Source organism: Panthera tigris, chromosome C1 (assembly GCF_018350195.1).
Source record: "Panthera tigris isolate Pti1 chromosome C1, P.tigris_Pti1_mat1.1, whole genome shotgun sequence".
Classification (NCBI taxonomy): domain Eukaryota; kingdom Metazoa; phylum Chordata; class Mammalia; order Carnivora; family Felidae; genus Panthera; species Panthera tigris.
The window spans coordinates 115,494,883-115,509,100 of NC_056667.1; the positions used below are offsets into that span (position 1 = coordinate 115,494,883).

At 46.2% G+C, this 14,218-nt stretch overlaps 1 long non-coding RNA gene across 2 annotated transcripts in view; it reads right to left on the reverse strand.

Annotated features, from left to right (window-relative positions):
- Positions 1 to 603: 603 nt before the first annotated feature.
- Positions 604 to 14,218, reverse strand: part of LOC122241275 — a 34,791-nt gene continuing 21,176 nt past the window's right edge. For both annotated transcript variants that reach the window (XR_006221318.1, XR_006221319.1), the window contains exon 3: positions 604 to 817. This is a non-coding gene — a long non-coding RNA (uncharacterized LOC122241275). The remainder of the gene's footprint in view (positions 818 to 14,218) is intronic.

Below are 14,218 nucleotides of genomic sequence, written 5' to 3' on the forward strand. Positions count from 1 at the left end.
GTGGCTGGGGAGCCTGGCGACCAGGTGCCGGAGGACAGGACGTGAGCAGAAGTGATGTGTGCAACTTCCAGGTCTGCTCCCGCGGACCCCCTCCCTCACCGTTCTCACCGGCGATTCCCTGCGCCAAGGCTGGGGCACCAAAGGCAGGGAACTTGGGTCCCTAAAACAGTTCATAGAGTGGAGCTGGACCACGCATCCCCAGAGCCAGTATGGAGAGAGAAAAACTTTCTCTCTTTTTGAGGCACGGCGCTAGGGCTTACTTCGTTAGGGCAGCTTCGTCTTTACTCTATCAGATACAAAGGGAAGCTGTGAAATCTGGAGAAAGAATCCGTTGTCTAGCACAGCAGTGAAACACTGGGTTTGCAGAGGAAGGTCCGGAGTTGAGTTTGGGGGAGGGGACTGCTAAATCGCCCCATACGATGAAGTAGGAGCGTTTTCTGGTATCGCCAGAGATGCGAGGCGGTGGTAGACAGAGGGGAAACCAAACCCAGAAGTCAACTGGGTGTTGAGTTGTTGACAAAGTGGAGGAACAGCGTTTAAGAAAAAGAAGTCTAATATCCAGTATTAAATTAACTATTAGGTGAAGCTTGGTGTAACCTCCCTGGCTCCTAACCCTGAGTTTTCGATAAACGTCTACCACACAGAGTGGCTTTGTGGGTGCAGTTTCTCTTGCTTATGCTACATTAGGACAATAAGGAAAGATACAAATTGTGGAAGTTTTCAAATGTACGTGAAGGGAAACAACAAAACCCCAGGTAGCCATCAGTCAGCCTCCACGGTTATCGACCCATGACAATCGTTGCATTTCTTTCCGCACCTGGAAAAAGAAAGGAAGCTGTCATCCAGTCAACTCTTTCGATAATTTGGTTTCTCTGAGCAAGACTGTCTCCTGAAGAGTGTTGAAAATTTTCATTGGGAGACATGTAACATCTAGCCGCTTCTCATTTTATGACCGATGCCGCTGACGATCATTGCCCACCCCATTATTTCATTAGAAGTTGCAAAATAATGGCATTTTAATTTGATTGTTCCTTCTGCATCTATTAGCTTCTATAAAGAGAAACTTCTTGTCAACTACTTGATTACCCTGAGGCTCAGTTAGCATGGTAAGAGCAGAATAAATATTGTTACGTACCCTTAATTTGCCAACTTTTGAAATACTGAATAGTTTTCCTAGAATCCAAAGGTTATAAGTGAGGTCTTTCTATTATTATTATTATTATCATAATTGCTATGTGCTCCTGTATTTAAACATATTTACTGTGTTCAATGTAGTAGTGATTATTTTTATTGACGGTCAAATTGCCCTACACTTAACCAGTAGGAGCCCTTTTGACACAACCCAGTAGTCTTGGAGAGTTTGTTTGCATGGAAAGGAGTTAATAACATAGATGTGTTTCACATGTTTGGGTCAAGGCCAGGGCAGAAATAATGGAGCACTTGCAAAAAAAAAAAAAAAAAAAAAAAAAAAAAACCAGCAGAAAATGCTGTTTTGGCAAAGCCAGAATCCTAGCCAGGAGTAACTAGAAACAAGTGTAAACAGGAATTCGCAAAAACCTTGGTGAAGACATTCGACTTCCCACAGGACATAAAACAGAAGATGGGGCCAATCTTAGCTGGATAATACAGGGAGAGGTGCCCACTGCCAACCTCGGGCTTACGCAGCAGGCCTGTGGCAGTGGTGATATTTTTCTTCCAAACTTTGGCCATCCTATTACCTGCGCCGTTATCCTCTTGGCATGTCCTCTGGTACCTCAAACTCAAGCGCTCCCCACCCCCAGCTCTTTGTCTAACATCTTTTCCAGAAAGCGTCTAGTCATTCTCAGTGAGATACATACCTGTTCATACTAATCTACTTCACATTCTTGCTTAATTAACAAGCGTGCCCTGACAATTCTGCTAAATGGCCAAAACAAACAGTAACCCTTCAAGGACACAGGATTTTCAAAGCAGCCTGGCAAAGTGGAAATGCTGAGGATCATTCCTCCTGGATTCTAGTCCCAGGCTGCCAATAATTAACCATGTATTCTGGAAAAGCACTTCCTGTCTTTGGGTCTGTGGCCCTGCCTATCTAAGGGGATGAGAGTCTCTCTCTCTCTCTCTAAAAAAGGATATCTACAAAAACCTACTGTGAACATCATCCATAATGGTGAACGACTAAATATTTTCATCCTAAAATTGGGAACAAGGCAAGAATGTCTACTCTCTCCACTCTTATTAAAAATCATAGGGGGGCCTGGGTGGCCCAGTCAGTTGAGCATCCGACTTTGGCTCAGCTCATGATCTCGTGGTCTGTGGGTTCAAGCCCCACATGGGGCTCTGTGCTGACAGCTCAGAGACCGGGGCCCACTTCAGATGCTGCGTCTCCCTCTCTCTCTGCCCCTCCCCTGCTCACATTCTGTCTCTCCCTCTGTCTCTCAAAAATAAATAAACATTAAAAAAAGTTGTACTGGAAACCTTAATCAGAACATTAACAAAGGGTGGAGAGGAAGTATACATATTAAAAAGAAAGAAAACTATTCATATTCACAGACAACATAGAAAATTTCTACATAGAGAATTTCAAAGAACAACAGCAAAAAATAAAATAAAATAAAATAAAATAAAATAAAATAAAATAAAATAAAAAAGACTAAGACCTAGGGACTATAAATGACATTAACAAGAGAGTGAATGTCAGGCTGGAGATCTTCAGTGAGTTTTGCAAAGTCACAGGGTACAAGGTCAGCATTTTAAAAATCAATCATATTCTTTAGAAACAAATCATAAGAATAACACCATTTACAATAAGAAAAGAAAGAAAATTAAATACTTAAGTATATCTCTAACAAAACTTTATAGCATCTGTATGCTGAAAATTACAAACCATTAATGAAGGAAACTGAAGAGGTCCTAAATAAATGGAGAGGTATATTATATTCATGGACTGGAAGACTCAACATAGTAAAGATGTCAATTCTTCCCAAATGATTATGATGTAATTTCTACCAAAATCCAAGCCTGAGTTTTCGTGGATACAGACAAGACTATTATAAAATGTATATGAAAAGGCAAAGAAACTAAAATAGCCAAAACAATTTTGAAAAAGAAGAATAAAGTCATGAGATCCAAACTTCTCAATTTTAAGACCTACTATAAAGGTACAATAATCAAGATAGTGTGATATTGGTGAAGAAATAGACAGATGGGTCCATGGAACATAATAGGCATTCCAGAAATAGATTCACACAAATATGGCAAGTTGATTTTTGACAAAGATTCAAAGAAAATTCATTGGAGAAAAAATAGCTTTCTTAACAAATAATGTTGGAACAATTGGATGTACAGAAGGAGAGAAAGAAAGAAAGAAAGAAAGAAAGAAAGAAAGAAAGAAAGAAAGAAAGAAGGAAGTTGACCTAAACTCAACATCTGACATAAAAATTAACTCAAAATGGATCATAAATATAAAATTAAACTTTTAAAAGAAAAAAGGAGGGTCATGCCTGAGTGGCTCACTCAGTTAAGCATCTAACTCTTGATTTCAGCTCAGGTCATGATCTCATGGTTTGTGGGATTGAGCTCCATGTCAGGCTCTGCACTGGCAGTGTGGAGCCTGCTTGGGATTCTCTGCTCATGCTTGTTCTCTTTCTCCCCCCACCCCTCTCTCAAAATAAATAAATAAATAGATTTTAAAAAATAAAATAGAAAAAATAGGAGAAAACCGTCATGATCACAGGTTAGACAAAGAATTTGTAAACATGACACTGAAAACGCAGTTTATAAAAAACATATTGATAAATGGGACTTCATCAAAATTAAGAATTTCTATTATTTATTTATTTATTTATTTATTTTAATTCTAGTACAGTTAACATACAGTTATATTAGTTTCAGGTGTACAATATAGTGACTCAGCAATTCCATACATCCCAGTGCTCCTCACAAGAAGTGCACTTCTTAATCCCCACCACCTATTTCACCCATCCCCCCACCCACCTCCCTTCTGGTAAGCATCAGTTTAAAAACTTCTATGATTTAAAAGACACTGTTAAGAGAATGAAAAGCTAAACCAAAAACTGGGAAAACATATTTGCTAAGTATATATCTAATAAAGGATTTGTATCCAGAATATATAAAGAACTCTCCAAAGTGAGTAATAAGAAAATAAACCACCCAAAATGGGGAAATGTTATAAACAGACACATTACCATCAATGTACCTATGGCCAATAAGCACATGAGAAGATCCTCAATATCATTCATCATTAGAGAAATATAAATGAAAGCCACAGTGAGATGCCATTACACATGCATTAGAATGGCTAATTGGTGGTGGTGGTGGTGGTGGTGGTGCTCAGCTGACAATACCTAGTGCTGACAAGTATGCAGTGCAACTGAAACTCTCATACACACTGATGGGAACGCAAAATGGTAGACTTTGGGAAACGGTTTGACAATTTCCTACAAAGTTAAACATATACTTATCATATGAACCAGAAATCCCACTTCTCTGGATTTATCCAAGTGAAATGAAAGCCTATGTTCACACAAAAACCTGTACACAAAGGTTTATTGCGACTTTTCCCCAACTGCCAAAAGTGAAAACCGACCCAAAAGCCCCTCATCTGGTGAATAGATAAACAAACTGCTACAACCGCATGGTGGACTATTACACAGCCATAATAAAGGGGTGAACTACTGATACACCCAACAGCACAGCCACATGGCAACTGCATCGTGCTAAGTGAAAGAAGGCAGACTCCAAGGTTTAACACTTATAATTTCGTTTATGTGACATTTACCAAGACAAAACCACAGGGACGTCGAATCGATTAGTGTTTGTTAGGAGCTGGGATGTGGAGGAATTTGGGGGGATATGGGATCATTCCCCCTCCTGAGTGTGATGACACAACTAGATACTTATTTTAAAAATTGTCAGAAGTAAGCACTGAAGGGGGTGAGTTTTATTTGACTTTTAAAATGGGAAAACACACAAATCTGTGGGGAAAGAGGAAAGGGGGCGTTGGAGGATCTGGCACTGTATATCAATTTCTTTTCTGCCCCTTTTCCAAGCATGCACTGAGCCCCTACTCTGTCCCGGGGTGGGGGGTGGAGGTCGGATCTCTCCCAGCTCTGTCATTAGCACCCAACATGGCGCCTCCTGATAGACCACAGGCACCTGGGCCTCCCAAAGCAGCACAAGCTTGGCATCTGTGTCGTCCTCCTGGCCTGAAACAATTGGGCTCCACCGCTCAGCTTTCGAGAATGTGTTTGCTTACAACCCACCAGGAGACCAAAATGAGAGCCCTCCAAAGCAATTTTATCTTCGGTTTTCAGAACAACTTTGCAATCCCTTTATAGAGCCAGCGTGAAACTGCGAATGCACACAGTCTCAGTAATGGAAAAGCAGAGTGGGTGAGGCCAAATCCCTGAGACTCCTTGCTGAGGATTCCTTTGGGTCAGATCCACCTTCCTGCTCTCAAGACAAAAACTTCATAAGTGTATCAGACAGGGCTAGACAGTAGACCTGGCTTTTCTCTAGCATGGACTAATGTCTACCCAGGGATCTTCCTGCCACAGTTTGTCAAGCAAATTCGTCTGTCAAGCAAATTAAAAGTAATTGCTAAACATGTGACCCTGAGCTACTCTATATTCTTGTTACTCTGATCAATCCCACATGCGTCCTGAAATCCGCTAAGGGCGGCCACCTTCTCCATGGCTCCCCAGTGCCAAGAACACAGCCCAGCAGATTCTAGGCTGCTAACAAACAGATGATGAGTCAACAAATGGATGAATTAACGAAAATAAAGCCACTCCAAATTTATTTCTTGAAAGATGTATCTGCTAAGGAAAAGAATGTATTTGCTGAACGCTTCTCCCCAACCGTAGTTGTATCTGAGGAGACAGAGAGAAGGATAAATTCTTCTGATAGGACGAGGTGCGTCCTTTAATAGTTTTCTTGGGTCAAACGTTCTACAGGTGTGCGTACCTCTATGGATCGGGAAGTCTTCTAAGAGCTCTGCCACACACCAGGTAATCTGTGTGACTCGAAGGTCTGCTAGGGTCTGATGTCTAGCAGAAGTGAGCGAAAGCCCTAAGTCCACAGTTCGCGAGGTTGAAAGTTTTCACCGAGATTTCGTAGATCCTAAGGGGCTTACATGGAAATGGCCATTGCTCCTTCTGGACTTGCTTCCACTCGTGCCTTTGCTGTTCTGCACCACATCAGCCCGGCCAGGCCTGAACCTGAGCTTTTTTTTCCCCAGTTCTCTCTCTCAAACACACACACACACACACACACACACACACAGAGGCATACACACCCCACAAAAACGTCCACACAAAACATCGGTGAGTGCCTCAAAGTTCACTGAAGCCTGAGGGAGGGGTTGTCCAGGGAGCGAGCTCCCACAGCACACCGCACAAGAAACTCAGATTGTGCATCAGACCTTCCTGTTCCCCCTCAATGACCGCTTCCCCAGGGACCCCTCCCCTGACAGGCCCCCCTCACTGGGAACTTAGGGTCTCACCACCTTGCCCACCATCATTCCCTCGTGGGATCCCTGTGTCACTGCGCTCTTAAGGTCTCACCTTCGTTCTCTGTGGTTTTGCAGTCTTTCTACAAAACAAACACAGTGACCTCCCCCAGGAGGGACAGAGGGTCAGATGATAAACTAACTGCTGGTCCTGCACCGAGCGGAACAAGAGCCAGGAAGACGCCCAACCCCTCCCCCACAGAAAAGAACACAAGTCCAAGGCTGCACCTTCCTGGCCTTACCTCACTTCGTGTGTCTGAGTAGTTGGACCTAATCTTCTAGTATCCTGCTCACTCCCTAGTACAGGACTCATTAAACAATTGACCTACATCTTGAATGCATATGTCCCCCCGTGTCCTACCCTTCTCTCTGACCACAAAAGCCCTCCACCCCCCGCCCCAGGGTCCCAGAGCCCTCCCACTCTCCCAGGCTGTCAGGACTCCAGACATCACCTACCACCCCCTCAAATTGTGTGCCATCCCTCCGACCTTCTGGGACCTTCTGGGACCTTCTGAGAGCCTCAAGCTCTCAAGCTGGGGCTCTGGTAGCAGAGTCGAAAGTCGGGCTGCTTTGGAACTACAAGCAACTTTCACGGGGGCTGGACAGAGAATCCCATCTCTTGCTGGGTGACAGGGCATAGCTGAAGCTCCTGCAGAGTCAGAGAATAGCGGGGTGGCCCATGAGACCAGGACCGTTGCTCAGTGGACCCTCACAGGACCCAGGTGCAACTTAGAGGCACTTTATTTCTATTTGTCAGAAAAGTCATCCTGATAAGACTTTGTTAGGTTAAGATGTTTGACTGCCATCTACTGGAAATGTGTAATAAATGTCCACACGTACCAAGTGAATGGCACCTCCTTAGGTGTGGAGCTATTGTGCAGTGGACATCCCGCACAACGGTCTAACGACCCGTCCTTATCCCAAAGGACAGGCTCTAGTGACAGACACGGCAGACACCAGGAAGGGCCGTGCGCACAGCACAACATCTTACCATTGGCACAGCAAAGCCGTGTGCCCTTCACCATGTGCCCAGACCCTTGCTGAGTCCAAGAATAATTAAATGGGGGAGGAGACAGGGGTGTCCTCGTGATAGGCCCAACCTCTGAAAAAAAGAAAACAATGTCCTGGAAAAATTACCGTCACATAGATTGAGATCATAAAGCTGCGATGAAACCGTACCCCGGAGAGAAGTCAGACCAGGGTCCACGTATTAACTGTGGCTTTTATTTTCTGTAGTCTGATGCTTTGATGTCTGGAGCCAGGCCAAGTCTGGAGGGACTGTCTCTCCTGGGAGCAGCCAATTCCTTGAGATAAGAAACTCACCTGCGAGGGCACTTTACAAATACAAGCCATCCAATCCAGGGCCTGCACCCACCACCTCCTCCCGCAAGTTCTCACAGGGCTCTCAAACTCTGGGCCACCATCCTCCTGCCCCAAACACCCCAGCGCCAGGTACCAGACAATCAGGGACACCCCCAATGACAATATTCAAAGGAGCCAACGGTAAACCTATAGACTCTGGCTCACACATTCCTCAGAAATCACAGTAAAGGCTCGGGCCCCTGACTTCCCCTTGCTCCCTCTGCCTCCCGGCCGACCCATGCCTCCCCCTGTCGCCCCGTGGGTGCCACAAGTCCCTCCCCCTGCGAACCGAGAGAAACAAACTATCTTTCCCACGACAGTCATCTTCTGACCTTTTGGACGCGTCTCCAATTTTCTCTTAAGACACCACATTTTCGAATGCCCTGTAATCAACGTATTTGACGGATGCCCATTTTCAAAATGAACTTCCGTGGAATTCAACTGTCCCGGCTCGGGCTCCGCCTCAGATCCTACTAGGTTCCAGCCACCTGTCCCACCTGGAGCCACCCGACTCCTCACTTGTCCGGGGGCTGCACCCTGCGCCCCATGCCTGCTCTTCTTTCTTTCCTGGCATTCGCTACACCGTCTGCCTGATTTGCCTTGGGCAAACATTTGAAACTAAGTCTCTTTCTAAGTTTATTTACTTATTTTGAGAGACATGCACGTGAGCACGGGAGGGGCAGAGAGAGAGAGAGAGAGGGAGAGACAATCCCCAGCAGGCTTCAAGCTGTCGGCGAAGAGCCTGACGCGGGGCTCGATCTCCCGAACCGTGACATCATGACCTGAGCCGAGACCAAGAGTTGGATGCTTAACCGACTGAGCCACCCAGGTGCCCCCAAACTAAATCTCTTATTTAAAAAAATTTTTTTAACGTTTATTTATTTTTGAGACAGGGAAAGACAGCATGAACGGGGGAGGGTCAGAGAGAGAGGGAGACACAGGATCGGAAGCAGGCTCCAGGCTCTGAGCCGTCAGCACAGACCCTGATACGGGGCTCGAACTCACGGACCGTGAGATCATGACCTGAGCCGAAGTCGGATGCTTAACCGACTGAGCCACCCAGGCGCCCCCTAAATCTCTTATTTTAAAAGGACATTTTCTCACACTCTAGCTGAGTCCCTCCTTTTGGGGGGCGGTGAAACACACTGAGGGCTCCCCGTTCCGGATCTGGAATTTATCCCTGCATCGCCCTTCAGTAACGTGCGGTGTCAGGCAAGTTAGGGAGTGGATGTGGGATTTAAGAACAAGAACGTGGGAACCAGCCTGTCTGGGCTTCACTTCTAGATCTTCCCCTTACCAGCAGGGTAAGACTCAGCAAGTTTCTTACCCTCCCTGCGTCTCAGTTTCCCCATCTGTGAGGCGGGGGGTAATAATAATAAACCCCGCTTCATGGGGTTAAATAGGTAAGTCTACACGCAGTGCTAAAAGCAGCCCCTGGCAGGTAAGTAAGTGCTAGCTGTGGTTAGCCAACGTTTAAAAGAGTCATGTGTCCCAACTGTGATGGACATTGAGGAGGGCACCTGTTGGGATGAGCACTGAGTGTTGTCTGGAAACCAATTTGACAATAAGTTACATTTACTACAAAAATAAATAAATGAAGCAGACAACACAAATAGAACTGCTCGTCGTGTTGTGGTGAGGACGAAATGTCACCAGTCAGAGCAAGTGCGAAGCCCAAGAGCCACTAGCTACTGTCCTTGTTACTGTGGCCATCTGAATCCCGCCCCCCTGCAGGGACCAGCTCAAGCCCATCTCTGAAGAGCCTTCTCTGCGCCAGCCCCCTCTGGACTCTCTCTTTCGAAACAACCATGAGTACTTCCCATCTCTTGTCGCCTCCTGGTCTCCGTCTCCTCCATGGGTGCCCCTGCCCCTTTAGCTAAGTTCCTCGAAGGACATCAGTGAGCCCGTGCACCTTTCCTGAAGTTAAGGCGGGGACTAGCCCCTCTCGGGTTTCTAACTCCTGAGAGTGTGAATTACCACCCACCGGCCGAAAATGGAGTATCTTTGATCCTTTGCCGTGGAGTAAATTTTGGGACTTGGACTTCACCTGACAGCAGCGGGGGTGAGGGACACAAGAGAAAACAAACAAAGATGCCCTATACTTAGGTCTCAGGACAGATACACTGGTACAAGGGGCATCGCAGGCTTGACCATAAGAATACCCCACCGCGTGGTCGTTTGGTGTGGCCGACACACTATTTCCTTAGACTCTGAATGAGAATGCTCTTAGATGCTTTCTAGTTTGCCACAGTCCCCACTCTTCCCTAATACATTAAGTTACCTCTCCACCCACCACAGCCTCAGAGTTTATGATCCCTGCCACTTGCCTAGAGTTCAAGAAAACAATGGACTTATATTCTAGCAATCTGGCTTTTCACCATGCGTTCCTAAATGTATTTTTTTCGCTAAAGTTATCTATTTCCCCCTGGGGGCTCTAGTAACGGTTCTGAGGGAGGTCATGAGAAAACTTGAGGGGCTAGCCTCTTTGTATCCTGCTTTGCAGGTAGACACAATGGCCATTCAATACTCCGTTGCTTTGAAATGCGATAAAAAGAGGAGCCCTAACCGCAGGGTCCTTGGACCTCCTCCAAAAGACCCCAGGTGGGTCCCAGCTCTAAAGTCTCCAGTTTTCTCAGAGCCTAAAGCCTTGGGAGCAGAGAGTCAGGACGGCCTGGTGTTGGCTCAGATCCCAGAGGGGATGTGGAACCCGGGATCACTAAAGGCATTAGCTATTCATCTAATGTAATCACCACAGATTGTATCCACAGGGACTGACTGGATGGAGTTAAGAAGCTTCAGGATAAGTGGATACATTTCTGATTAGAGTTTCTCAGCCCTTAGCTACTGAGTGTAATAAAAGTCATCACTGGGGGGGGGGGGGCGGGGAGGAAGGGAGGGAGGGAGAGACAAGAATGGCAGGCAGGCAGGCAAAAGGTTAGTCCCATCGCATCTCTAATGGAAGGAGCTCAGGGTCCCTCCATAATTCATTTTCCGCTGGGTTCCTGCAACCTCATAGCCCTCTCCCCAAGGACTGGCTGCAGCACGACCTCCAGGGATCTTGTTTTTAGCACACGCTCCCCCAGCCCTCACCTCATTTTCACTCCTCACATTGTCCGAGGGCAGGGGTCCCGTAAGCTATACTGCTCACGCTCTCTCCTTGGGTGATTCAAATTGCACAGCCAGGTCTCAGAAGCCCTGCACCAGGGAAAGGCATACAATATATGCCTCTGTGATAATAAAGACCGCCATTTTGGCGTCTTTCTTTGATGTTCTAAAAAGAGCTTTAGACATTTTGTCACCCATACCACAAAGGGACTCCCAACCTTGCAGTATCCATCTACCCATGACCCATTCACTGATCCCCTACTTTGAGCCCTGCCGTCTACTCTGCACAGGCAACATGAAGATGAAGAAGCAGTTGCCCAAAGAGAGCTCACGGTGCACTAGGGAGCAAAAGACAGGAAAGAGAATTTGAGTGCCGTGGGCTCATATGAGGGGTGCCATCAGAGTGCCAAGGGGAGGGTGGCTTAGACAACGGGGGTGGGGGGGGATCCAGGGAAGGCTTCCTGGAGGAAGTGATATTGAGATGTTCTCCAGAGAGAGCTGGATGGGAAGGGGAGGGGACAACCCCATGTCAAATAGCCCCATGCTGTGGCAGAGACAGCTAGTTGACCACCAAATCCATTCCGTCCTCCTGGTTGCCATCATGTTGCTGGGCATATGTCTGCACAGGGAAGCACCACACTTCCCAGCCTCTCTCTGACCTGAGCACAGGTGCAAGGATGTGAACAGGAGTGATCTGTGCAACCTCTGGATCATTGCCAAGTTAAAATACCGGCCCCTTTTCTGGAAGGGTTTAACCAAAGACATAACACAATTCGTTCGGGGTTTTTTGAAAGTTCCCCTTGGCAGCCAATGTGGAGGGTGAATTGTCAGAAAGAGAGCCGGGAGCCAGGGAAATCGCGAGAAGTTTCCTCCCACTCTCCAGACAAAAGGCATACTGCACTAGCGGAGGAAGAGAGTGGAACAGTAGGGCAGCTGGCATGCAGGAGGCAAAAGGAGAGAGCCAGAATGCCGAGGTGAGAGGGAGGAGGAGTACAAATCCGACCTGGGTGATTGATCTCAGATCTCAAAATAACCACTTCCTAGCCCGTGCTCCCTCCACTGTGCCCTCCTCTCATGCACAGGCTCGGCCCCACGTGAGACAGCAGCCACCCACAGCCAGCGCTGCTCTCCTGCTAATGCTGGTGGCCACAAAGACACGTGGGACACCGGCCCGAACATCCCTGAGGAGAAGGTCGTGAATTCATCAAAGGAACCTCACCAGGCACATCCGATCCTCTGAGGTCACAGAGGAGCCCAAAAAGTTTACCTCCAAGTCCCTCAAGGGCATAGGGGAAGGCGCGGAATATCTCCAAGCAACCATCTATAAGACAATGGGATCATACGAGAACATGCGGGATTCCTTTCCAAAACGGTGAGTCAGAGAAGCACGTCTGACCAGCACAGAGAGCAAAGCTTTAGAAGAGAACAAGAGGGCTCTGCACACACTTCATGTGTCATCCTCTGTCTCCTGACACCTCCACCGGGAGAATTTCTCTCAACCGGAAATAATAACTCAGGGATCAGGGATCTAATGGAGGCTCTTGATCCGGAGTGTGACCTTCCACTTTTCTCTATTTGTTTTTGAGATTAATCAGAGTCTTTACTGGGCTCGTGTCAATAAACAACAGGCTCTTCCAAAATATAGCACCTGCACATCCAATATATCCAGGAAAATAAAAATATATCTGCAGGGATTAGTAGCCATGAATCAAGGCAAAGTGCTGTAGATTGTAATAGCCCCAGCCATCCATGTCTCCAGAATGGAAAAGAGGTTAGCCCAACCAGCCCCGGCTCCTGAAAAGGAAATGTTATCTACCCAGCCATATTTGTGACAAATCATTGGCCTGAAGATTAGCTGCGTTTGGATGGCAGCGTCATGCATAAAGACAGGTCTTGAATGCAGAATCTAAGAAACAAAACAAATGCACGAACAAAGAAAAAAAAAGAAAAACAAACAACAACAACAACCACAAAAACCCAGACTGATAAATACAAATGGTAGCTGCCAGAGGGGAGGTGGGGTGGGAGGTGGGTGAAATGGGTGAAGGGCGTGAAGAGTGCATTTCACTTTGATGAGCAACTGAGACATGCATGCAACTGTTGGATCGCTATATTGTACACCTGCAGCTAAAATAGCATGGTATGTTAACTATATGTGGTTAAAGTAATTGATTGATTGGGTTTTTTTTAATACCTCTCAAGGCAGAAACACAAGCCACCCGGGATGAAGAAGAAAAAGGAGGGAAGGAAGACAAGCAGGGAGGAAGGGGGAAGAAAGGAAAGAGGATAAGAAAATACCACCAAGCACACCTGCTCTGCTCCATGGTGTGGTTGGAACATCCCTGGACCTCATGCGGTATGACCGGGCTTCCTGTCCCGCGGCCACCTCCTTGGGGCACGGAGCCACCTGATTGCCTCCTCGAGGGACCCCCATTTCTTCAGCTACAATGTGGCGGACTGGGAAGGCAATTGTGAGTAAACCCAACATATGATGGGTGTGGCTTTACAAATCAATAAGGAAAGGACAGCTCACTCAATACACAGTGCTGGAATAATTGATAATTTAAATGGAAAACAGTAGAATCAGATTCCTGTCCCAAACTGCACACAACGAAACCCAGAAGAATTGAAGACCTAAATGTGAAAAGCAAAATTTTAAACTTGTAGACAGAAAAAAAAAAAAAAAAAAAATATATATATATATATATATATATATATATATATATACTATGTTTTAACTCATAAGTATGGCGAACTTTATAAAGAAGTCACAAACAACACAATCCATATAGAAGAACACTGGTAAATTTGACCATATCAAACTTTTTTTCTAATGTTTTTATTTTAGAGAGACAGAGAGACAGAGCGTGAGCAGGGGAGGAGCAGAGGGAGACGGAGACACAGAATCCGAAGCAGGCTCCAGGCTCTGAGCTGTCAGCACAGAGCCCAACGCGGGGCTTGAACTCATGAGCTGTGAGATCATGACCTGAGCCGAAGTCGGACGCTTAACCGACCGAGCCATCCAGGCGCCCCGACAATATCAAACTTTTTAAACTTCTGTACAACAAAGAATGTCATAAACAAAATCAAAAACCAGTCATAGGATGGAGAAAAAAATCATTTTTTTTAACGTTTATTTATTTTTGACACAGAGAGAGACAGAGCATGAACGGGGGAGGGTCAGAGAGAGGGAGACACAGAATCTGAAACAGGCTCCAGGCTCTGAGCTGTCAGCACAGA